Below are 8,092 nucleotides of genomic sequence, written 5' to 3'. Positions count from 1 at the left end.
AAAGAAGCCAAAAAACCCCATTATACACCAAATTCTTAAACTTTGATAATAAATGTGTTTGTAATGGTCATACAAGTGTAAAAAGAAGCCAAAAAAACCCCATTATACATCATATTCTTAAACTTTGATAATACATGTGTTTGTAATGGTCATAAAAGTGTAAAAGGAAGCTAAAAAAAATATTACTATAAAAATCATACTCCAAATTCTCAAACTTTGATAATACATTTGTTTGTAATGGTCATACAAGTGTAAAAAGAAGCTTAAAAAAAAAAATATTACAATAAAAATCATACTCCAAATTCTCAAACTTTGATAATACATTTGTTTGCAATGGTCATACAAGTGTAAAAAGAAGCTAAAAAAAAAATCATTTTTCACCATATTCTTAAACTTTGATATTAAATGTTTGTAATTGTCCTACAAGTGAAAAAATAATCTAAAAAAAATAAAAATCATACTCCATATTCTCAAACTTTGATAATAAATGTGTTTGTAATGGTCGTACAAGCGTAAAAAGAAGCTAAAAAAAATATTACGATAAAAAATCATACTCCAAATTCTCAAACTTTGATAATAAATGTGTTTGTAATGGTCATACAAGTGTAAAAAAAATAAACATTATACACCAAATTCTTAAACTTTAATAATAAATGCGTTTGTAATGGTCATACAAGTGTAAAAAGAAGCCAAAAAAAACCCCATTATACATCAAATTCTTAAACTTTGATAATAAATGTGTTTGTAATGGTCATACAAGTGTAAAAAGAAGCTTAAAAAATATATTACGATAAAAATCATACTCCAAATTCTCAAACTTTGATAATACATTTGTTTGCAATGGTCGTACAAGTCCATCCATTTCCTACCGCTTGTCCCTTTTAAAAGAAGCTAAAAAAAAACGTTATACACTATATTCTTAAACTTTTGATATTGAATGTTTGTAATTGTCGTACAAGTGAAAAAGTAATCTAAAAAATAAAATAAAAATCATACTCCATATTCTCAAGCTTTGATAATAAATGTGTTTGCAATGGTCGTACAAGTGTAAAAAGAAGCTAAAAAAAACATTATACACCATATTCTTAAACTTTTGATATTAAATGTTTGTAATTGTCGTACAAGTGAAAAAGTAATCTAAAAAATAAAATAAAAATCATACTCCAAATTCTCAAACTTTGATAATACATTTGTTTGTAATGGTCGTACAAGTGTAAAAAAAATAAACATTATACACCAAATTCTTAAACTTTGATAATGAATGCGTTTGTAATGGTCATACAAGTGTAAAAAGAAGCCAAAAAACCCCATTATACACCAAATTCTTAAATTTTGATAATAAATGTGTTTGTAATGGTCATACAAGTGTAAAAAGAAGCAAATAAAAATACAATAAAAAACCATCATACACTATGATCTCAAATGTAACTTTGATGATAAATGTATTTGTAATGGTCACACAAGTGTAAAAAGAAGCTAAAAAAAACCAAACATTATACACCATGTTCTTAAACTTTTGATATTAAATGTTTGTAATTGTTGTACAAGTGAAATAATAATAATAAAATGTTTTAATAAAAATCATACTCCATATTCTCAAACTTTGATAATAAATGTGTTTGTAATGGTCGTACAAGTGTAAAAAGAAGCTTAAAATAATTACAATAAAAATCATACTCCAAATTCTCAAACTTTGATAATACATTTGTTTGTAATGGTCATACAAGTGTAAAAAGAAGCCAAAAAAAACCTTTATACACCAAATTCTTAAACTTTGATAATAAATGTTTGTAATGGTCATACAAGTGTAAAAAGAAGCCAAAAAAAACCCTTTATACACCAAATTTTTAAACTTTGATGATACATACATTTGTAATGGTCATACAAGTGTAAGAAGAAGCCAAAAAAAAAACATTATACACCAAATTCTTAAACTTTGATAATAAATGTGTTTGTAATGGTCATACAAGTGTAAAAAGAAGTTAACTACTGTAAATTATTCAACCAAACATGTTTTCAACCCTAAATGTGAGAAGTGCATTCTTTAGTGTCAGAGGAAGGTAACACAACTTAACAAGTGTCAGAGGAAGGTAACACAACTTAACAAGTGTCAGAGGAAGGTAACACAACTTAACAAGTGTCAGAGGAAGGTAACACAACTTAACAAGTGTCAGAGGAAGGTAACACAACTTAACAAGTGTCAGAGGAAGGTAACACAACTTAACCAGTGTCAGAGGAAGGTAACACAACTTAACAAGTGTCAGAGGAAGGTAACAAAAGTACTACTGAGCCATGGTACAAAGGTACTTGCTGCCACTTGAATCAATAATTTGAATACCAGCCTAACCACAACACCCCTCCCCACTTTATTATACTTGCTGCCACTTGAATCAATGATTTTAATACCACCCTAACCACAACACCCCTCCCCACTTTATTATACTTGCTGCCACTTGAGTAAATCAATGATTTTAATACCACCGTAACCACAACACCCCTCCCCACTTTATTATACTTGCTGCCACTTGAATCAATGATTTTAATACCACCCTAACCACAACATCCCTCCCCACTTTATTATACTTGCTGCCACTTGAATCAATGATTTTAATACCACCCTAACCACAACACCCCTCCCCACTTTCTTATACTTGCTGCCACTTGAATCAATGATTTTAATACCACCCTAACCACAACACCCCTCCCCACTTTATTATACTTGGTGCCACTTGAGTAAATCAATGATTTTAATACCACCCTAACCACAACACCCCTCCCCACTTTATTATACTTGCTGCCACTTGAATCAATGATTTTAATACCACCCTAACCACAACACCCCTCCCCACTTTATTATACTTGCTGCCACTTGAGTAAATCAATGATTTTAATACCACCCTAACCACAACACCCCTCCCCACTTTATTATACTTGCTGCCACTTGAATCAATGATTTTAATACCACCCTAACCACAACACCCCTCCCCACTTTCTTACACTTGCTGCCACTTGAATCAATGATTTTAATACCACCCTAACCACAACACCCCTCCCCACTTTATTATACTTGCTGCCACTTGAATCAATGATTTTAATACCACCCTAACCACAACACCCATCCCCACTTTATTATACTTGGTGCCACTTGAGTAAATCAATGATTTTAATACCACCCTAACCACAACACCCCTCCCCACTTTCTTATACTCGGTGCCACTTGGGTAAATCAATGATTTTAATACCACTAGGTGGCGATACTGACCAACACTTGGACATAGATGCGTAATGTACGTGGCATCTGTAAAGCTGACTTTTATGAAAAGGAATTTTAAAGGAAAAGGGGAACATTCCGGATAAATCTGTAGAAAAAAATGGAGGATTACATATCTAAAATAAAACAGTTTTCTAAACTGGACTTTCAATCGAAGCAGGAAGTAATACTTAAAAGGAAGATCTCCATCGAGACAGAGAGACTTTTAAAACTGAAGAAAGATAAGGAAGACTTCTATATCGATGCTTTTCTTCAAAAGGAGCTGGCATGGACTCATGTATACCTAAAGGTAAGACAATAATAAAGTTTTTTTTATTAAATGTGCTTTTCATGATAAGGTAAGCGCCGGAGTGAGAAGAGGTTTTATTTTTTTTTATTTTTTTTTTTTATAATGTCCTGCCCAGCTTCTCGGGCAAATCATATAGCAGATGTAGATGCCCGTATCGGCTGTTCAGATTTACTTTACAAAAGAGAAGTGTAGGATACTTCTCTTGTTGCCTTCCTTGTGTTTTGACTTTATTAAATGTATTTATATTATCATTTGGTGCAGCCGGGCCGGAGCAGGAGGGGATAGAAAGAGAGAAAAAGGAAGACAGAGGGGGGAATTGTGGGGACAAGAGGGGGATTAGACAGAGAGACAAAAACAACAACAGCAAACACAACAACAACAACAACAACAACAACAACAGAGCAACATCAGCAAATACGACATGTACAAATATGATGGTAAAAGTAATAGCAAATAAGCAGTTAGCAAAAATTTTAAAAAAAATACAGAAATGACAATGAGCATTATTACACTAAAATGGAGCAATATGAATACCAATAGAAATAGTGCTATTGATAATAAACAATACCAGTACTTTACCTTTATTATCAACAATACAATTGTTCAAATGCAACAATACATATACGTCATGATAACTTGAGATACGAAAGAATGCAGAAAAATGGAGGGGAAGAAAGAGAAGCAACCTACATTAACCTTGTAGATTGTTATAGTAACAATAGGTTAAGCTTTGTCAGTGTGCCATGTGTTATACCCAGTTTACCCTAGGGCAACAACGTTAATATATGTTTGATGAAACGTGATTATGTGCATGAGTGTATGTGTGCATATGTACTTGTATATGTACAGTATGTGTATGTGTGTGCTTGTACAGTGAATGTATATGTACAGTATGTGTATATGTGTGTACAGCGAATGTATATGTACAGTATGTGTATACAGTATGTGTGTTTGAACAGTGAATGTATATGTACAGTATGTGTAAATGTGTGTTTGTACAGTGAATGTATATGTACAGTATATGTATGTGTGTGTTTGTACAGTGAATGTATGTGTAGTATGTGTATGTGTGTGTTTGTACAGTGAGTGTATATGTACAGTATGTGTATGTGTGTGTTTGTACAGTGAGTGTATATGTACAGTATGTGTATATGTATGTTTTTACAGTGAATGTATATGTACAGTATGTGTATACAGTATGTTTGTATAATGAATGTGCGTGTGGATGTACGAACTTTGAGTGTGTAAATATGTACTGTATTTATTTGTATATGTATGTGGGAGCGTAGGTACCTATGTATGTGTGTATGTATGTGTGTGAGTATATGTGAATTTGCATGTACAATACATTTGACTCCCAGTGTGTGCGGGAGCCAGAGTACGGCCCCAGCCTCCCCGAGAACCCATCCCACAAACAGTAGGTGTGGTGCCCAGGGAACCAGGGGCCACCGCCCCCACGCAGCCAAGCCGGACAGCGACAGGAACCCCAGAGCCTGGCCCACCGTGCCGCCCACAAGGGCCAGCAGCAGGCCGCAGACAGACGCACCCGGCAGAGGACAAGGCACGAGAAAAACAGGGGGAAGCCAGACCCCAAGCCAGCGAGAGACCACACCCCACACGGACAGAAAGGCGGGACGCCCCGCCCGAGGGGCCCGGAGACCCCCCGCAATCGGACGGGAGGACCGCCCCCGCCCCACCGGCAACAGGGCCCCCACGAGCCCCCCCCCACCCCCGGAGAGTGCGGCGAGGCCAGCCCACGGCCACCCCACCCAAGCCGGCCGCCACAGGACCACCCAGCACGGGGCCACAGGAACCACCCACCCCACCCACAGGGACCCCAACGATGGAGATGGAACAACCAGCAACCGCCCCGCCGAGTCCCCCCCCTGAGGTAGGGGAATAAATAAATAAAATAAATAAATACATAATAATAATAATAATAATAATAATATTAATAAAATATATTTAAAAAAAAAAAAGAGAAGAGGTTTTAAAATAATTAGCGCATACTTGGCCATCCCGCAGGCTTCTGGTAAGCGCCGGAGTGACAGGAGGTTTTAAATTAAATTTTATACGGTAGATAATCTCAAATGTTTTAACCCAAATATGTGAAATTAGATAATCTGAAATGTTTTAACCCAAGTATGTGAAATTAGATAATTTCAAATGTTTTAACCCAAGTATGTGAAATTAGATAATTTCAAATGTTTTAACCCAAATATGTGAAATTAGATAATTTCAAATGTTTTAACCCAAATATGTGAAATTAGATAATTTCAAATGTTTTAACCCAAATATGTGAAATGAGATAATCTCCCACAGCACACCAGACTGTATCTCACTGCACACTAGTGTGCCGCGGCACAGTGGTTGAAAAACACTGTACTATAGCACCCCTTTAGGCCCGCTGTTGGCCTCCGTGCTAACCTACTGTATTTTCCCCAGGACCCTTTCTAAGCTGCAAAGGTGGAAGGTCAAGGGTATGCGTTGTCTTTTTACGGCTGTTGGTGTTGCCAAGTCGTGATCGGGGATGCTCGCTGACATAATGGACGCAGCGCTGCCAATTTGGCGCCCTGACAAAGCCTGCAAGTTAGCAAAGATTGATTCTGTTTCTTTGTGTGCCGCTGCAGGGGGTCGGGGGTCAAACACGGAAGATGCATCCTAAATAGTAGTTATTGGCTGCGAGGAGGAACATTTAGGCGGTCTTCGAAGATGAAAGGTAGCTGCGTGTGAGGCCATTTTTTTAAGATATTTTTTTGTTTTTTTTGCCCCCCCCCCGAACCAAAACAAAGTGTTGTGTTCAGTGAGCTGGAAAAGTATTAACTGGCAGCAGCTAATGTGTGCATTATTCATTTGTTGGCGAGCATGAAGAATGCTTCTAAAGAGGTCTGAAATTGCAGGCGTGCAGCCTGACTGCACCGTGGGCTGCTTCGTTTCATCCTTTGCGGGGGCAAGGAGGGAGGGGAGGTGGGGGCCGGGCCGCCCGTGTGTTGTATAGCGGACAGTAGGGTCTTCTTCCAGTAACAGCTGGGCTACTCCCGTGGGGGCGGCAGCACTGGGAGAGAGGCTGCTTGGGACAGATGGACGTGGCCCCGTGTGCCCCCCCCTCCCCCCCCCTGATCGCCCACCCCCACTTTTATCATGAAGAATACGTCTAGATACTCATTAGACGTGTGCGATCTCATCATTTGGATTTACACCTTCTTAAAGGCCTACTGAAATGATTTTTTAAAAAATTTAAACGGGAATAGCAGATCCATTCTACGTGTCATACTTGATCATTTCGCGATATTGCCATATTTTTGCTGAAAGGATTTAGTAAAGAACATCGACGATAAAGTTCGCGACTTTTGGTCTCTGATTAAAAAAAAGCCTTGCCCGTACCGGAAGTAGCGTGACGTAGTCAGTTGTTCGCCTCCTCATATTTTCCTATTGTTTTCAACGCAGCGAGAGCGATTCGGACCGAGAAAGCGACGATTACCCCATTAATTTGAGCGAGGATGAAAGATTCGTGGATGAGGAACGTTAGAGTGACGGACTAGAATGCAGTGCAGGACGTATCTTTTTTCGCTCTGACCGTAACTTAGGTACAAGCTGGCTCATTGGATTCCACACTCTCTCCTTTTTCTATTGTAAATCACAGATTTGTATTTTAAACCACCTGGGATACTATATCCTCTTGAAAATGAGAGTCGAGAACGCGAAATGGACATTTAAAGTGACTTTTATCTCCAAGACAATACATCGGCGACACACTTAGCTACTGAGCTAACGTGCTAGCATCGTTCTCAAATGAAGATAGAAACAAAATAAATAAACCCCTGACTGGAAGGATAGACAGAAGACCAACAATACTATTAAACCATGTACATGTAACTACACGGTTAAAAATTCTCAGCCTGGTAAGGCTTAACAATGCTGTTGCTAACGACGCTAAGGCTAAGTTAGCAACTTAGCAGCCGGAACTCACAGAACTATGATAAAACATTAGCGCTCCACCTACGCCAGCCAGCCCTCATCTGCTCATCAACACCCGTGCTCACCTGCGTTCCAGCGATCGACGGAGTGACGAAGGACTTCACCACGATCATCGATGCGGTCGGTGGCTAGCTTTGGCTAGCGCGTCTGCTATCCAAGTCAAAGTCTTCCTGGTTGTGTTGCTGTAGTCCGCCGCTAATACACCGATCCCACCTACAACTTTCTTCTTTGCAGTCTTCATTGTTCATTAAACAAAGAAGTACGTTGCGTATAGAGAATGATTATATACAAAAAAGTATGTTGCGTACAGTGAATGATTACATACATAAAAGTATGTTGTGTATATAGAATGATTATATATAAAAAAGTATGTTGCGTACACTGAATTATTATGTATAAAAAAGTATGTTGCATATAGAGAATGATTATAAAAAAAAGTGTTGCGTATAGAGAAGGATTATATATAAAAAAAAGTATGTTGCGTACAGTGAATGATTATGTATAAAAAAGTATGTTGTGTACAGTGAATGATTATATATAAAAAAGTATATTGC

The sequence above is a fragment of the Entelurus aequoreus genome, linkage group LG10 (genome assembly GCF_033978785.1).
Source record: "Entelurus aequoreus isolate RoL-2023_Sb linkage group LG10, RoL_Eaeq_v1.1, whole genome shotgun sequence".
Lineage (NCBI taxonomy): Eukaryota > Metazoa > Chordata > Actinopteri > Syngnathiformes > Syngnathidae > Entelurus > Entelurus aequoreus.
Note: the sequence above shows the minus strand (reverse complement) of the source record.